Below are 19,147 nucleotides of genomic sequence, written 5' to 3' on the forward strand. Positions count from 1 at the left end.
ATGGTAAGTATCACCATTAAGAAAGCTCGACTTGTCGTTAAGATGTTTTCCGACAAGTTCAAGGAGTTGACTACGATGAGACTTTCTCACTCGTAGCGATGCTGAGAGTCTGTTGGAATTATATTAGCGATTACTGCATTATTTATGAAATCTTGCAGATAGGATGTCAAAACATTGTTTCCTCGACGATTTTCTTGAGGAAAGGTTGTATATGATACAACCGGAAGGTTTTGTCAATCCTGAAAGATGCTAACAAGTATGCAAAGCTCCAGCAATCCTTCTAAGGACTGGGGTAAGCATCTCGGAGTTGGAATGTATGCTTTGATGAGATGATCAAAGTTTTTGGGTGTATACAAAGTTTATGAGAAACTTGTATTTCCAAAGAAGTGAGTGGGAGCACTATAGAATTTCTGATGAGTATATGTTGTTGATCAGAAATGACGTAGAATTTCTGGAAAGCATATAGGGTTATTTGGAAAGTGTTTTTCAATGGAAAGCCTGGATTAAGCTACTTGAACATTGAGCATCAAGATCTATATGGATAGATCAAAACGCTTAATGGTACTTTCAAATGAGCACATACCTTGACATGATCTTGAAGGTGTTCAAGATGGATCAGTCAAAGAAGGAGTTCTTGCCTGAGTTGTAAGGTATGAAGTTAAGACTTAAAGCTCGACCACGGCAGAAGAAAGAGGAAGGACGAAGGTCGTCCCCTATGCTTTTGTCATAGGCTCCATACGGTATGTCATGCTGAGTACCACACCTGATGTGTGCCTTGCCACATATTTGGCAAGAGGGTACAAAGGTGATCTAGGAGTAGATCACCAGATAGCGGTCTAAATTATCCTTACAGGAATAAGGATATGTTTCTCGGTTATGGAGGTGATAAAGAGTTCGACGTAAAGAGTTACGTCGATGCAAGCTTAACACCTATCCGGATAGCTCTGAGTAGAGATACCGGATACGTATAATGGAGCAACAATTTAGAAAAGCTCCAAGTAGAAAAGTTATTTGAAATGGCTCCAAATATAGCATAGTGGTTGCATCTACAAGATGACATAGAAATTTGTGAAGTACATACGGATCTGAATGCTGCAGACCCATTGACTGAAACCTCTCTCACAAGCATAACATGATCAAACCCAGAACTCTTGGGTGTTAGTCACATGGGGATGTGACCTTGAGTGTTAATCACATATCGATGTGAACTGGATTATTGACTCTAGTGCAAGTGGGAGACTGTTGGAAATATGCCCTAGAGGCAATAATAAATTGGTTATTATTATATTTCCTTGTTCATGATAATTGTTTATTATCCATGCTAGAATTGTATTGATAGGAAACTCAGATACATGTGTGGATACATAGACAACACCATGTCCCTAGTAAGCCTCTAGTTGACTAGCTCGTTGATCAATAGATGGTTACGGTTTCCTGACCATGGACATTGGATGTCGTTGATAACGGGATCACATCATTAGGAGAATGATGTGATGGACAAGACCCAATCCTAAGCCTAGCACAAGATCGTGTAGTTCGTATGCTAAAGCTTTTCTAATGTCAAGTATCATTTCCTTAGACCATGAGATTGTGCAACTCCCGGATACCGTAGGAGTGCTTTGGGTGTGCCAAACGTCACAACGTAACTGGGTGTCTATAAAGGTACACTACAGGTATCTCCGAAAGTGTCTGTTGGGTTGGCACGAATCGAGACTGGGATTTGTCACTCCGTGTAAATGGAGAGGTATCTCTGGGCCCACTCGGTAGGACATCATCATAATGTGCACAATGTGATCAAGGAGTTGATCACGGAATGATGTGTTACAGAACGAGTAAAGAGACTTGCCGGTAACGAGATTGAACAAGGTATCGGGATACCGACGATCGAATCTCGGGCAAGTATCGTACCGATAGACAAAGGGAATTGTATACGGGATTGACTGAATTCGCGACATCGTGGTTCATCCGATGAGATCATCATGGAACATGTGGGAGCCAACATGGGTATCCAGATCCCGCTGTTGGTTATTGACCGGAGAGTTATCTCGGTCATGTCTGCATGGTTCCCGAACCCGTAGGGTTTACACACTTAAGGTTCGATGACGCTAGGGTTATAGGGAATAGATATACGAGGCTACCGAATGTTGTTTGGAGTCCCGGATGAGATCCCGGACGTCACGAGGAGTTCCGGAATGGTCCGGAGGTAAAGATTTATATATGGGAAGTCCTGTTTTGGTCGCCGGAAAAGTTTCGGGTTTTATCGGTAATGTACCGGGACCACCGGGAGGGTCCCGGTGGTCCACCAAGTGGGGCCACCAGGCCCGGAGGGCTGCATGGGCCAAGTGTGGGAGGGGACCAGCCCCAGGTGGGCTAGTGCGCCCCCACCAAGGCCCAAGGCGCAAGGGAGAGTGGAAGGGGGCAAACCCTAGGCTCAGATGGGCCTAAGGCCCACCTAGTGGTGCGCCCCCCTCTCTCCCCCCTTGGCCGCCCCCTAGATGGGATCTAGGGCTGGCCGCCACCCCTAGGGGTGGAAACCTAGGTGGGGGCGCAGCCCCTCCCCTCCCCCTATATATACTTGAGGTTTTGGGCTGCCATACACACGATTCAATCTCCTTCCTGGCGCAGCCCTACCCCTCTCCCTCCTCGTCTCTTGCAGTGCTTGGCGAAGCCCTGCTGGAGTACCACGCTCCTCCACCACCACCACGCTGTCGTGCTGCTGCTGGATGGAGTCTTCCCAACCTCTCCTTCTCCCCTTGCTGGATCAAGGCATAGGAGACGTCACCAGGCTGTACGTGTGTTGAACACGGAGGTGCCGTCCATTCGGCACTAGGATCATCGGTGATTTGGATCACGACGAGTACGACTCCATCAACCCCTTTCACTTGAACGCTTCCGCTTAGCGATCTACAAGGGTATGTAGATGCACTCTCCTTCCCCTCGTTGCTAGATTACTCCATAGATTGATCTTGGTGATGCGTAGAAAATTTTGAATTTCTGCTACGTTCCCCAACAAACCTCCCATTGTTTTTAGTTTTGTCATCTCTTGCCATGATACCCAATGGGGTTTACGCTGCCCATTCTTACTGCCCCACCAGAATTTCCTTTTTAATTTTTTGAGGTGCTCGCAAAGGCCTCTTGGAAGCTTGAAGCGGGACATGGAGTATACCGGCACTGCTTGCACGACCGATTTGACCAAGACTTCCTTTCCTGCTGTAGACAAGGATTTTTCAATCCACCCTTGAATCTTACTCCAAAGTCTGTCTTTGAGGTATTTAAAGGCCCTGTTCTTCGAACTTCCAATATCAGAGGGCATACCAAGGTACTTCCCATTTAGGGTTTCATTAGGAACATTGAGGAGTCCCTTAATCTGGTTCCGCATGCTGTCAGGAACACCCTTGCTGAAAAAATTGAGGATTTTGCATAATTTATTCGCTGACCTAATGCTTGACATTAGGCTTCCAACACCTGGTTCACCTCGGTAGCTCCCATACTATTTGCCTTGAAGAACAGCAGGCTGTCATCGGCGAATAAGAGATGGTTTACCGGAGGTGCCGTAGGCGCCACCTGTATCCCACTCAAGTTGGATTACTCACTTTTTGATTTTAACAGGCACGATAGGCCCTCTGCTGCTAACAAGAACAAGTACGGTGATATCGGGTCCCCTTGGCGGATTCCTCTCGAAGGCTGAAATTCCTCTAGTTTCCTCCCATTGAACATGACTGAAAATTTAACTGAAGTCACCATGCTCATAACAATATCTACCCAGTTCTTAGTGAAGCCCAGCTTAAGCATGATGGCCCGGAGATACGCCCACTCAACCCTATCATATGCCTTCATCATGTCGAGCTTAAGTGCACATGATTGATGCTTCTTTGCCCCGTTTCGCTTCATGAAATGCAGACACTCATAAGCAGCTATGATATTGTCAGTTATCATTCTGCCAGGGACAAAAGCGGATTGCTCATCAGAGATGATATCTGGCAATATTTGTTTCAACCTATTGGCGATGACCTTCGATGCAATCTTGTATAAAACATTACACAAGCTGATTGGGCGGAACTGTGACAGGAGTGTAGGATTTTTTACCTTTGGGATCAACACGAGGATTGTGTCATTAATGCATGCGGCTGACTCCGTTCCTGCCACAATTTTAAGGACCACGTTGGTAACCTCATCCCCACACAAATCCCAATGGCGCTGAAAGAAGTGTGCCGGGAATCCGTCTGGGCCTGGAGCCTTAATAGGAAACATCTGAAATAGGGCCTGCTTGACCTCTTGCTGAGTGTAAGGTGCATTGAGAACCTCATTCATCGCCGGTGTTACTTTTGTTGGCACTGTATCCAGAACCTGATCCATGTCTTGCACTCCCCCCGATGTGTATAGCTCTCTGTAAAAGTCTGTGGTTAGAGCCTCCATTTCTAAGTTGTTCTCCGTCATATTCCCGTCTGGCCTTTGCAGCGCCTTAATCTGATTTTTACGGCGCCTGCGACTAGCTCTTAGATGGAAAAAGAAAGTGTTTTTATCACCATGGACTAGCCAATCCAAACGCGCCCTCTGGCGCCACAGCATTTCCTCACGATGGAAGAGTTCGACCAATCGCTCAGTTATCTTAATTTCCTCGTGAGTCGGACTGGATCTACCTTGGACAACACGCAGGTGTTCTAGCTCGATTTTTAACTGGCGGATCTCACCTCGTACTGACCAGAACTGGGTGTGGTCCCAGGCCGACGGATCCCCCGCCAGATCATCTAGTTTTACGTAAAAGGTTTCAACTGATTCTATCGCTTGCATGGTCCATCGCCCTTGCACAGTAGTAAACAATGATTCATACCGCTCCCACATGGTCTCATACTTAAATGCCTTTGATCCCATCTTGCATGCATGCATCTCACATAGCGTGAGTAAGAGAGGGACATGATCTGAACCTGCTGCAGTTTTGTGTGTCAACCTTGTATTGGGTAGGGCTAAAGACCATTCAGGGTTAACCAAGCACCTGTCCAATCTGACCCTTGTGAAGCTTCCTCCCACGACCTTCTTTTCAAAGGTCCAGTCTGTCCTTGTGTATCCAATGTCAGTTAAACCGCATGTGTCGACAGTGTCCCTAAACCCTTCAATCTGGGCTTGGCTCCGATTACCAATGCCATTGTGCTCATGCATGTGAAGAACTTCGTTAAAATCACCTAAAACAGCCCATGGTCGACCTTGAGTTTCGGAGATTCATGGGTATCCCATGTTTTATATCTCTCTGGCACCTGCGCTTCCCCATAAACAAAAGTCACCCTGACCTGCATGTCGATCATATCATCTATCAAAACATCAATATGATACTTTGAGTAACCGATCACTTCAACTTTTATTTCATCTTTCCAGAAAATACCTAGGCCCCCACTTTGGCTAGAACTGTTTACAGCAAAACTCTTATTATAGCCCAAAGATTCTACCAAATTCTCAACTCTCTTACCCTCTATTTGTGTGTCAAGGATGCAAATTACAGAGGGGGCAAGCTGCCTCGCGAAGTCGCGAAGCTCTCGAACTGTTGCGGCCTTGCCAATTCCGCGGCAGTTCCAGCAAAAGAGACTCATTGCGCCTGGCGGTGCCCCCCTTGGAGGCCCGCCACACGCGCATCAGTGTTTTTGTTCGGCACAGAGTTCTTCGCCAGATTGGATTCGTGAGCTGATGAACTTGATTTATTTCTCTTCGGTTCTTGCTTAGCAAATGGACTGACAGGTATCTCCGGAGCAGGAAGCATCAAGGGTTTGTCTGCTTGATTCGGTGTGGCTACTCCTTTCTGGCCTCCTGCTGAAACTGTCGCTGCCCTTTTCCGGTTCCCATCAGCTTCCAACATCGTTACATCATTCCCAGTATCACCCGTGCCATCATAGTCCTCATCGTGAGGGGAACCGTACTGAGTTCTTCCGCGTCCTCCACCTCTTCCAGCATGACCTCTCCCTCGTCCACCTCTGGATCCATTGCCATCTCCTGGACCATTGCCGGGCCCCCTAGACTAGGATGCCTTGAGATCTTTAAAGACTAGGGCTTTGGGAGGGTGAACTCCGTCGCCACATTCCTTGAACAGATGGCCAAGGTACCCATAGACAGCGCACCAGTCGAGGAGTCTTTCATACTTAACTCTAAATATAACTCGTTACATTGTTTCCTTCCTCTTGACCACCAGAGAGACAGCGTTCTTCAGAGGCTTGGTAACATCGATTTTCACCCGGACACGAGCAAAGTTTCCCTCAAAATTGTGTGATTTGGGTTCTGCGAATATAAATTCACCAACTGTAGCTGACAGGGCTTTGATCTTGGGGTAGAAACCGTCCGGGAGATCGTGGATCTGAACCCAAATATCCATCTTGTTGAGCTCGATGGATGAGGGCTTGGTGAATCCATCATAGGGCGCCATGACAACAGCTTTTCCTTTAAAGTTCCAGGGACCTTCATCCATTACTCTTTCCCAGTCGCCAAGACTTTAGTCGCATGAGCTGCCAGGCCATATTGCTTACGGCAATCACCACCAGCCCATCTTTATTGGGCTTAATTAACTACGGCCCAAGCAAACCGACCAGAGCCTCTCGAAACAACGAACGAAACACAGAGCTGCTTTGCTGCGCAACCCTCTTGTTTAGTCCCACCTCGCGGAGCCAGAAAGGAAGGAGGCGAAAACGCGCTATATAACCAGACCCAGGCCAGCAGGAAGAAGCATACCTTTCTCGGCCTTTTGGCTAAGATCAAGTGTAGTATCTATTCTTATCAGTTTAATATCTGATATGTGGGCCATGTGCCCACAACGATATTAAATTTATTTTTTATGAGGGAGGGCCCACCACAATAGCTTGCTGCTGGGGTCCTCACGTGTCGCTCAGGCGTTGCACTACTGCCTGGGCCGGCGCACCCCAACCAAAGCACTAAAAAAATTTTGTACTTCGGACCTGAAGAAGCAACGAAGGCTGATGTCTCCTTCATCAGAACTGAATAAAACTGAACTGGGCTCGTGTGAGATTTATTGCTTCTCTGATGCTAACTGGAAAGACCATCCACCCCTACAAAAGATGAAAATTTCTTCATTAGGCTTTGAAGAGGTTGATGTTATACTTCAGATCAGATGAAACACAGCTTGAAAAATTCTTCATCAGGCGTGAAGAGGTTGATGTTATACTTCAGGTCTGATGAAACAGAGCTTGTTTCTTCTGCTATGAAAAGCAAAAGTTTCATCATATTCAGTACACTGACCGGTCTCTTTAAAACTGATGAAAATTGAAGTGGAATTTTGTCTTTAAAATAAATATATTCGTAGTGGTTTCGTTCATGATTCGACGGGTCTTTGATGGATTGCTTCTTCTGTAGTAGAACTCTCTAACTCTAACTGTTTGGGACTTCTCTGACTGGTTGGATATGATTGGCCTCCAGTCACACATTTTGGGTGTGTTTGATTTATCACCAGAACACGCCACGCCGAAGATGTGGCCGCGCCGGAGGTGCGGCGAACGAAACGAGCGCCACACTTTCGGCGAGTTGTGGCGTGAAAAATGAACTAGCAACCTATGACGAGTGGTGCGGCACGCCACAACACCCGCATAAAGCAAACAGAGGCTAAGTTTAGGCGTAGGGAGCTATGGCAAGCTGTTGCATGCATAGTCACAAACCAAACACGCCCCTTCGTTTCATACATAACCTATATGCATTAGCAGAGAAGGTACACACAGGAAAGCTAGCTGCGCGATTGGTGGCCTGCATATTACCTACCCAGACCCGTGTGGTGCAGTTTTGGCTTCTTTGATATCCTGCACGGACCATAGGGCAACTCCAACTGTTGAATCAAAGATATACAAAATGTGTCCATTTTTTGTCCGTCCGTATGGCCAGATGAAACACCAAATGTCCATCCGTGTCCATCGGCACGCCGGTTCGTTTTTTTCTTTATGATTAAACAAATATATATTTAAGCCGCCAAAAATATGTTCCGTTAATTAAACTAAAAACATGACTACAAATTAAATAAACTCTAGATCTAATCTATCTAGGGTAGCCGCCGGAGCACACGCGCACGTTGGCGCTGGAGCCTACTACTCGTTCTCTACGTCAACGAGGTCGATGAAGGTTGAAAGCGACCATGACGATGCTGGTGTTTGTGGTGTCGGTGGCCCTATCGTCGGCGCGCGCAGTGGCGGCGCCTCCTATTGCTTGTCCTCGGGCTCCTCCGGCTCCAGCGTCACCGGAAACGTGGAAGTCCACATCCACGTGTGCCCCGGTAGTGCCCACGGCTCCACCTCCCGGTGCCTCTGGCAAGTCTCGACAGGGACGTACCTGCGGTCCTGTCACGGTGGCAGAGCCCCGATGACGTCAAGGTGAACGGGGCCACATGGAGGGGGCCCTGTGGAGGAGTACGCCTCGTGGTCATGCTTCCCGTGGAGCCAATTACACGGCATTACGCCGGGGGGGGCAGTAGCCTAGGGTTTCTGTTGACGGCGGGGGAGAAGAGTGGGGGAAAGGAGTGGGCGCCCCCCGCACGCATGGCATTTAAAAGGACCGGGAGCTGGTCATCGGGTGGTTGCCACTTGGGCCTGGGGCAGACACCGAGCGAACGTGCGGTGTGTCCGTCTCTTCTCCGTGGGGCGCAAACCCAGCTCATATTTGTGTTAGAATGGGTCCGCACGGACACGAAACAGACAGAAACGCAAAATGTGTCACGCGTTAGGCCATGGTTTTTGTCCATGCGAACATATACAAACGCGTGCAGACAAAATGCATCCCCGCATTGGAGTTGGGCTTTACTCTGGAGAAGCGGCCGAATAGATCATTTTTTACAAGCTAGGACCAAGTGATGCAATCTAGTTGACATGGCTGGGTCTATTGGTGCAGTTATGTGCGAGATGGTGCACAGTGTTATGATGTAATCGGTTGGAAATATGCCCTAGAGGCAATAATATTTATATTATTATATTTTCATATTACGAATTCATAACTAAGGAGTTTATATCCTATGCTATAACTACTATGATCCTGCAATATGCGATTCAGTGAAAAACTCATATGCACGTGTGGGATGATAAATGGTAAATGAAAAAGGTTCCTAGTAGAGACATAAGAGCCACGCCCCCTGCGTTGCCTCTGCTCTGGCAATACGTGGGAACCCCCACCGGCGCCGCTACCTCTCCCCTCCTCCCCTCCCCCCGTCTCGCTGCCGCCTGAGGAGTCCGCCAGCGAAGCCCGGGCAGGCTCCAGGGAGGGTGGCGGCGGGGCATCTTGCTGCATGGCGTGGCGCGTGAATCCCGGGCGCTCGGGTGCGATTCAGCGATGGCAGGCATCGCGGAGGCCGCTCCGGGTGTTCGGCGGCGTTGGCTGTCGGTGTGGGTTCCTTGCTCCGGCGCGGGCGGATGGACGCGGCAGAGGGACGACGGATGGTGCGTGGCGGACGGATTTGGCCGGCCTTGGTCGGATCTGGCGTGGCTGCGGCTGGGCGCATCGTCGGAGGTGGCTGGCGGGGCGTGGGGTGATCTGTGGTGGTGCGGGTGCTGGCGGCGCGGCTGCGCCTCACCGGAGCAGCATGTCGGGGCGGCGGCCTCCTCTAGCAGGGTCGGCCGGTTGGTGGAGACTGTGATGCGTGCCCAGGACCCGGCAACACGTTTGCTGCTGGCCCGGGGGTCGCGCGGGACGGCCTCAGCTAGGACGGGCGCGGGCGCTGGCGGGAGCTTCCCTCTCGGTGCTCTGCGGTGCTGGTTTGGTGGCGGTTGGTGGCCGGCTGGTTCGGGCTTGCAGTGGTTGAGCATTTCTGGGAGAAATCCTTCTCCGGCCTCTGCCGGATCCGGCGATGGCGATGCCCGCGGGCGCCGCACTCTTTCTTGGAAGCGTCGTTTTGGTGTGGTGCTTCTCCCTGCAGCCTTGGCTCCAGAGGGAATCCTCAGATCCGTGGGATCGGGTGATGAAGTCTTCTCCACGTCTTATTCCTCCTTGGGAGCATTGTCTCGGAGCCGGCTATAACTGGAGACCGGTGGAAGGCGGCATCTTCGCCGCGGTGGATGGCGGCATCTTCACCACGTGGTTGCTGAGGCAGCCATTTCGGGGGCGCCAATTTCTGTTTGGCAATGATGATGGCATCGAGAGGAGCTTGGGTCGCGGCTCGGGCTTCGGTAGTCGGATCTTCCCGGCGTGTCCGAGGTGCTCTTTCGTCGGTTGCCTTGTTGCTTTGAAGTCGGAGCTGCGGTGGAGCGAGTCCAGGTGGTGACGATGACAGGCGCTCGGTGGTCATTTGCGGCGGGCACGGTCGGCACAAGTCCTGCATATTTCTCGGGCGATGACCGTCTTCAAAGTCGGAGTTGTCAGTTATTCTTGCGTGTGGCCATCTGTTGGCATGTGCCGTCGTGGAGTCTGTTCCATGTCGGTGGCCAGGCTGGCCGGTGGTGCCCATGTGTTTATGGGTTGGGTTGCTTCGGTTTTTGCCTGGTTTTCCGTCAATTAACCGGGAAATTCTCACTTCTTCTTAATCAATGAAAATGGCAAGTCTTTTGCCTCGTTTTAAAAAAAGGTTCCTAGTCTCGCCTTTAAGACTAGCTCAAGTGCTGTTGGTGATCACTTTTTTCAGATCTTAAGGTATCATTAAGTGTAATAATGATCCTAAGACAACATTGAGATTATGACGTTAGAAAAACGATCATATTGAATCGACTCAATCTTGTTTGTTATAAATTGAGTTAATATCGTCTGCATTCAATTATAATAACATAGAGTGTTAATGCGTGATATTGCTCCTTAGACCATGAGTGTATCATGCTCACTTCTTACCGTGCACTGGGCTTTAGGGTTGCTCAAACGTCTACAGTAACACGATAATCATAACGACAACTTACAGGTTCATCAAAAAGTTTGACAAGTGACCAGATAGCTCAAAAGTGTGATTTGATCCTCCGATGGTGGAGAGATATTCTTAGGGCCCTCTCGATGTGACGGCATCAATCATCGTCTGGCCAGAAACACATAACTTAGTCACGGGGATGCCAGAAAGAAGAACAAAACGGTAACGAGGATTTTGGTATAATGAGTATGGTGGTGACTCAGGGGGATACCGGTGCATCCCGGGTTTTGTAAAGTATCAGAAGCAAAGGAAACATCACATTATAACCAAAGTTTCACTCGAATATCATTCGTGTACTCACATGGATCGATACAGACGTCCAGGGTCCCGCTGTTGGTTGTTACTTTCCAGTTCCGGGTTCCATCCACCTTTGTTGTGTTGTCGATGGCTGGTTAGGAGGCCGTTCGAGAGGCTGGTTTTTGGTTTGCTCGGTTCGTCTAGCCGTGGGCTCTCATCGGCTGGCATGGTTCGTGTACAAGTCTGTACTCTACGTGGGGTGCATGTTTATCGGTTATGCGAGCCGGACTCCAATACGTTTCACCTGGGTGAACTCGAATAGCACATTCGACTCCAAAGCAGGTGCTTGCTACGGCCCGAGCAGTCTTGGCAGTGGCTCACAAGGGCGGAGCCGGGGGAGGACGAGCAGGGGCCTGCCCCCCCCCCCAATGATCGACAATTTTAGTAGCAGCGATGAGTAATTACCAACGAGATTAGATCAATATATGTACTCGCCCCCCCTATACTCGAATCCTGGCTCCGCCACTGGTGGCTCACCATTGATACTAGCATTAATGCGAGGCGAATGATCCGACATCAGTTTGCCTAATATAAGAGAGAAGAATGGTACCTGAGGGAGTCCTGGATTAGGGGGTGTTCGGATAGCCGGACTATACCTTCAGCCGGACTCCTGGACTATGAAGATACAAGATTGAAGACTTCGTCCCGTGTTCGGAAGGGACTTTCCTTGGCGTGGAAGGCAAGCTTGGCGATACGGATATACAAATCTCCTACCATTGTAACCGACTCTATGTAACCCTAACCCTATCCGGTGTCTATATAAACCGGAGGGTTTTAGTCCGTAGGACAACATACACATCAACAATCATACCATAGGCTAGCTTCTAGGGTTTAGCCTCTCTGATCTCGTGGTAGATCTACTCTTGTACTACCCATATCATCAATATTAATCAAGCAGGACGTAGGGTTTTACCTCCATCAAGAGGGCCCGAACCTGGGTAAAACTTCGTGTCCCTTGCCTCCTGTTACCATCTGGCCTAGACGCATAGTTCGGGACCCCCTACCCGAGATCCGTCGGTTTTGACACCGACATCGGTGCTTTCATTGAGAGTTCCTCTATGTCGTCGTCAGGCTCGATGGCTCCGATGATCTTCAACAGCGATGCAGTCCAGGGTGAGACCTTCCTCCCCAGACAGATCTTCGTCTTCGGCGGCTTCGCACTGCGGGCCAATTCACTTGGCCATCTGGAGCAGATCAAAAGCTACGCCCCTGGCCGTCAGGTCAGATCCGGAAGTTTAAACTACACGGCTAACATCCGCGGGGACTTGATCTTCGACGGATTCGAGCCACTGCCGAGCGCGCCGCACTGTCCCGACGAGCATGATCTAGCTCTGCCGCCGAACAGTGCCCTGAAGGCCGCACCCGCATCGGCTCCGATCCCTAATTTGGAGCCAACTGCGCCGATCGAGGATGGGCGGTTGGACGCCGCCTCGGGGGCTGCGATCCCCATGGCGATTGAGCCGAACACCAGCCCCGTACTCTGCGAGACTCGTGACTCCAAGGAGCCGGACTCCTCTCCGGACTCTGAACCCTCTGCGCCCCTGCCAATCGAATTCGATTGGGCGCCGATCATGGAGTTCACTGCCGCGGACATCTTTCAGCACTCGCCTTTTGGCGATATCCTGAAGACACTGAAGTCTCTCTCTTTATCAGGAGAGCCCTGGCCGGACTACGGCCAGCAAGGTTGGGATTCAGACGATGAAGAAATTCAAAGCCCACCCACCACCCACTTTGTAGCCACTATCGACGACTTAACCGACATGCTCGACTTCGACTCCGAAGACATCAACGGTATGGACGCCGATAAAGGAGACGTTGAGGAACCAGCGCCCATTGGGCCCTGGAATGCCACCTCGTCATATGACGTATACATGGTGGACGCACCAAAAGATGACGACAAGGAACGGAATGATGCACCGAAGGCTTGTTCCCTCAAAAAGCAGTCAAAGCGGCGACGCAAGTGCTGCCCCAAATCCCGCCTCGACAGAAATAGCGATCACACAGACCCAGTGCTGGAGCAGGGCGAACCGCTGCCGGATAACGGCAATCCGGATAATCAAACCGAACAAACAAATCCTATCAAGGATAATGGCCCAGACGACATAACGCCGGACAGACACCCGGAGCAGCAGACTACCCGTAAAAGGCTTGTTGCCACCGCCAGGAGCCTAAAAAAACAGAAGCAAAGGCTCAAGGCCGCGCAAGACACACTCCAATTTAGATGGAGTAAAATACTCAGCACGGCAGCAAGGTACGGCGGCAATCGCCCCTCCAAGAGCTACCCAAAGCGGAAGCTGCTGCCCGAATTCGATGAGGAGGCCTCAGAACCTCCACAACCAAATATCAAAGCAGCCACCTGGTCGGATAGACGACCCCTCTACCAACACAGAGCGGCATACAACGCCACTCACAATACAATACGCGACCCATGCGAGGGCTCGCGCCCAAAGGACGGCGCAACAAGATCCATCTATGGACCACGCAAGCGCGCCCCAGCATACAACGCAACACAACAAACATCCGAACAACGCGGTACACCCAGCTACAGGGGTGCCGCACACCCCCTGTGTTTCACCGATGAGGTGCTGGACCATGAATTTCCAGAGGGATTCAAACCCGTAAACATAGAGGCATACGACGGAACAACAAACCCGGGAGTCTGGATTGAGGACTACATCCTTCACATCCATATGGCTCGAGGAGACGATCTTCACGCCATCAAGTACTTACCCCTCAAGCTCAAAGGGCCAGCTCGTCACTGGCTCAAAGGCCTCCCCGAAAGCTCCATTGGAAGTTGGGAAGAGCTCGAAGACGCCTTTCGGGCAAATTTTCAAGGGACTTATGTCCGACCTCCGGATGCGGACGATTTGAGTCATATAACTCAACAGCCCGGAGAGTCAGCTCGAAAGCTTTGGAACAGGTTTCTTACTAAAAAGAACCAGATTGTTGACTGTCCGGACGCCGAAGCCTTGGCAGCTTTCAAACATAGCGTCCACGACGAATGGATCGCCAGACACCTCGGCCAAAATAAGCCGAGAACGATGGCCGCATTAACAAACCTCATGACCCGCTTTTGCGCGGGTGAGGACAGCTGGCTAGCCAGATGCAGCACCAGCGACCCCAGTACATCCGAAGTTAGAGATGGAAACGGGAAATCACGGCGCAACAGCAATAGCAAACGCCGGATTAAAGAAGATAGCACGAAGGGCACGGCAGTAAATGCCGGATTCAAAAGCTCTCGGCCAGGTCAAAAGCCGCCCCCTAAAGGCACAGGGACAAACTGTCCAGCCTCAACAAAATTCTGGACCAAGTATGCCAGATCCATAGTACCCCTGGTAAACCCGCTAATCATACCCACAGAGAATGTTGGTTCTTCAAGCAATCCGGCAAGCTCAACGCCGTACACAAGAGGGAGGATACACCAAGTGAAGACAAGGACGAGCCTCCCAAACAAGACACGACGGAACAAAAGAAATTTCCACCAGAAGTCAAAACAGTAAACGTGTTACACGTGATCAGGGGAAAAAACAACACGGCACTCCCAGGAAAACATATCCAAGTGCCTGTCACCGCGAAGTCCTGCCATTGGTCATCTCAACCGATCACTTTTGACCATCATGATTACTCAGCAAGTATCTGGCACGCAGGATGAGCTGCCCTAGTATTAGACCCAGTAATTGACGGATATCACTTCACACAAGTCTTGATGGACGGCGGCAGTAGCCTAAACCTAATATATCAGGATACAATCCGCGGGATGGGGTTAGACCCAACACAAATTCGCCATAGCAATACTACCTTTAAAGGAGTAACGCCAGGCCCAGGGGCTCGTTGTACGGGCTCCCTCTCATTACAAGTTACATTCGGCTCCCCCGATAACTTCCGTCACGAGCATTTAACTTTACACATCACTCCGTTTCAAAGTAGTTATCAAGCACTGCTCGGACGCGAAGCTTTTGCTCGCTTTAGTGCAATACCACACTACGCCTCCCTCACACTCAAGATGCCCGGTCCACGTGGCATCATTACAGTGCACGGAGATATCAAGCGCTCTCTGCGCGCCGAAGAGAGTGAGGCTGCCTTGGCAGCCGAACATTAAAGGCGTCTGGACCAGCGATCGAGTCCGGCGCCGCTATAAGTGATCACACCCCTATTTGTCAATACAAGGGGCTCAACGCACACAGACAAGTGGCAATTTCTTATCACCTTCAATTATACATGGTTTCTTTAAAAACTATCTTTTTGCACGACAACTTTTTCACTTAACTTCCTCTCTTTTACAGACGATCATCGTGCTACACCCGTCCAGGATACGGCACAACAGAGACACAGGCGCAGACGTGCAGCAAGGACCCGCTCAAAGGATTCTTTTTAGATTAAGACCTTGCGTAAACCTTTTTTACTGTCTCTTGTTGATACATATCCACCGTTGTGAAGGATGCTGACGTCTTGGCATGTGGCCATGCCAGAACAATGCACGTACCTGGACACAAGGGGCTTCTTACAAAGGCCATTATTTAGGCCCGGTTTATACCACAAAGACCGAATACCTTAGGGAGTGTTCGGCGTCGCGAGTTTGGCCCTATATGCATCAGCTCCGAATCACTGTCTATGGTCAAATGTTGGGTTTGCCCGGCTCTTGTGTTTTGGTGCCTTACGTTCCGCTTTACCGGCTAAGGTAGCACTAGGAGAACTACTGCGATTGTGCCCTGGTTCATCCGGACGAGCACCTCAGTAGAGAAAGCCGAAAACTGACTGTCATGATATAGCGTGAGACTGGTCAACCACTCGATGACCTGTGGGAATGTTAGAATTCCTCCGCCTTAACGAAGGGACGTTTTCCGGCCAGGCATGTACGCACCCCAAGATCGGGAGAGTGCGGAGCCACGAGGGGCTATCTAGTAGCCCCACTGTCAAACTCCTATGGCTAAGTGAAAGTGTTAAAGCATTATAGTCCGGTTGCCTCGCTCACTCCGCCATCACCTCCTTAATAGGACCAAGACGTTGGGTTAAGTGTGAAATCGTGTTTTTGCCAGCACCTCCGCATTATGTGCGTGGGGGTTGAAGCCGACGACTGCAATCTTTCAGGTTATACACACGTATACAAAAACGGCCGCCCAAGAGGCATCATATTACTTTCAGGCAAAAGTATAAAAATAGCCTTATAAAACTCTATAAAAGCATTTCGCTTACAATGAGATTACATATCACTCAAACATAATATTTTTTGAGCACTGGGTCTCTACCAAACGGGCACCCTCAAGAACTTCTTCAAAGTAGTGCTCAGCGGCCTTTCGACCTATGGCCGAATCCCGCGCTGCAACATTGGTAGCATCCATCTCCGCCCAGTATGCCTTGACACGGGCAAAGGCCATCCGTGCGCCCTCTATGCACGCCGACCTCTTCATCGCATCAATCCGCGGCACCACATCGATTAACTGCTGCACCAAGCTGAAATAGCTGTTCAGTTTTGACCCTTCTGGCCATAACTGATCCACAACAGACCTCATGGAGAGTCTGGACAACCTATTTAGTTCGGCCCATTCGGCTAATTGGTCAGTCAATGAAAGTGGATGCTTGGGAGTATGGAATTGTCTCCAAAACAGCTGGTCTACTCCATGGTCCGTCTAACCCTAGAAGTACTTGGCCGCATCGGCAGCGCTCGCCGCCAAATCCATATACACATCCTCCGAGCTCCACAGCCGATCCAGGGGGCATACCGTGGATCTCCGAACTTCCTCCGCAACATAAAGGATTTCCCAGCTACAGTATCCTCAGCTTCCCGCAGCTCCTCCTTCTTTGCCCTCATAGCAGAGCGGAGGTCCTTTCTCATTGCAGCAGCCTTCTCAAGGTCCGATGCCTTCACCTGGTTTTCCTTTTCAAGAACCTGGCAACGGTCGGCGGCGGCTTTTAATTCTATGGCCATCTTGGCCATCTTGTCTCGGCTTTCGCCATGTGCGGCCTTCTCGATTTGCAACTCTTCGGCCGCCTTCAAAGCAGCCACATTACCCAACCTCGCTTGTTCCTTGGCTCGGGCAAGTTCTGCCCGCAAGGCTTCAACAGTGGCAGCTCCATCTGCAGTCACAACATATTAAAGATATTGGCATTATGCTGCTCTTCTTATATGACGTTTACCAGATAAAGACACTTACCCTGTGCCTCGTCAAGCCTTTTGTTAACAAGCTCGACATCGGCGTCTGCCGCATCCAACTGCCGTTCTAAATGGGCAAACTCGCTAGTCCGGCTAGCCACCGGAGCTTCCATCACCTGCACATAGAGGCGGTATGGTTATTACCTGGGAATTTGATCCTCTGTTCGTCGTCGTTTCCGACGACAACCAGAGTCTTAGGGGCTACTATCTACACAGGGCACACCTAGCATGTGCAGGACTATCATACATTCTTTTACGTACCTCAAAGCCTGTTAGTAGACTCATAAAAGCTTCATGCAATCCGCTTTCGGCGGACGATATTCTCTCCATCACCGTATTCATCAGCACACGGTGTTCATCTGAGATGGCCGCTCGCCCCACCAACTCCCTCAGAACATCCGATCGCACACTAGACGGTGCCGGACTCTTTTGTCTGCTCTCCTCGGGAGCCGGACACTGGGAGCTTCGGGGGCCAATGGGATTATCTTCTGGCCTCACCGGACTCAGAGAGGCCCTCTGCGACGACACTTCAGGGTTGCCCGCTTCCGGAGCGGAGGAGTCCGGAGGAGGCGTTTCGCTCTCCATCATCTCTGGAAGAAGATCCTCCGAAGACGAGCTCATTTGAGAGGGGCTAAGGCCCGAACTGCTAAGATATATGCGGTGGTTATTTTCTCAGAAGAAAAAGATGGCACATCTGTACTGTTAAAGTATTCCAGGTCACTTACGACTCGCGGAAGAATTGATCCTCCCGCGGACTTTGTGCGGCAACAGCACCCCCAAGGTAGGACCCTCGGTGGGAGACTTCTTCTCCCGTTTGGAAGCTTCGGCTTCCGAATCCCCGGGCGCGGTCCTTTTCCTCTTCCGGTCGTCTTCCTTCATGGAGACGCCCGCTCCCTCGGTTAGAATAGGCAGCGTTGGGGGCCCGCATCCGCCCTTACTGTCCTCCGCAGTATCTTCCTTCAAGGGCTCCGGGCAAGGTGCGATCTGGAGCATCTTTTCCAGGACCGGATTTTCCAAACCCTCAGGGAGGGGGGCCGAATACCGAATCAACTTTGTCTTTGCTAGCCAGTCCTGATCAAAAAGCGAACTCTCAGAAATAACTTCGTAACAAATGAGAGACAGTATGTTCGGCCGGAAGATTCCTTACCTGTTCGGCGGTGCGGGTACTGCTCAGGCCCACGTCCTCGGTGAATTCCGGACACTCTACCTGAGGTCCGAAGAATGATTTGTACATCTCCTCATGTGTCAAACCGAGGAAATTTTGAATGACACGCGGTCCCTCGGGATTGAACTCCCACAAGCGAAGGGGCCGGCGTTTGCAAGGCTGGACTTGGCGAACCAGCATAACTTGTGCTACCGCAACCAAACTAAAATCTCCATTGAAGAGATCTCGAATGCGGCTTTGCAGTATAGGCACGTCCTTGGCTGGACCCCAGCTCAGACCCCTGCTGATCCATGACATCAGTTGTGGTGGAGGGCCCGAGCGGAAAACAGGGGCGGCCGCCCACTTGGCGCTTCTAGGAGCCGTGATATAGAACCACTCTTGTTGCCACAGTTCAGACACCTCCAGGATGGAACCTTTGGGCCACGGAGCTCCCGTCATCTTGCGTATTGAGGCACCTCCACACACTGCATGTTGCCCCTCGATCATCTTTGGCTTCACTTCAAAGGTCTTGAGCCATAGGCCAAAGTGAGGGGTAACCCGGAGGAAGGCCTCGCACACGACGATAAATGTCGTGATATGAAGAAAGGAGTCCGGAGCTAGATCATGGAAGTCTAGCCCGTAATAAAACATCAAACCCCTGACGAAAGGATCCAGAGCAAGGCCTAGACCTCGGAGGAAGTGG

General features: G+C 50.5%; 1 non-coding gene across 1 annotated transcript; it reads left to right on the forward strand.

The window, feature by feature from the left end:
- Nucleotides 1-6,704: 6,704 nt before the first annotated feature.
- On the forward strand, nt 6,705-6,900 carry LOC125555204. The gene has a single exon (XR_007304637.1). It is a non-coding gene; the product is annotated as a U2 spliceosomal RNA (small nuclear RNA).
- The last annotated feature ends 12,247 nt before the right edge of the window (nt 6,901-19,147 follow it).

Source organism: Triticum urartu, chromosome 4 (assembly GCF_003073215.2).
Source record: "Triticum urartu cultivar G1812 chromosome 4, Tu2.1, whole genome shotgun sequence".
Taxonomy (NCBI): Eukaryota; Viridiplantae; Streptophyta; class Magnoliopsida; order Poales; family Poaceae; genus Triticum; species Triticum urartu.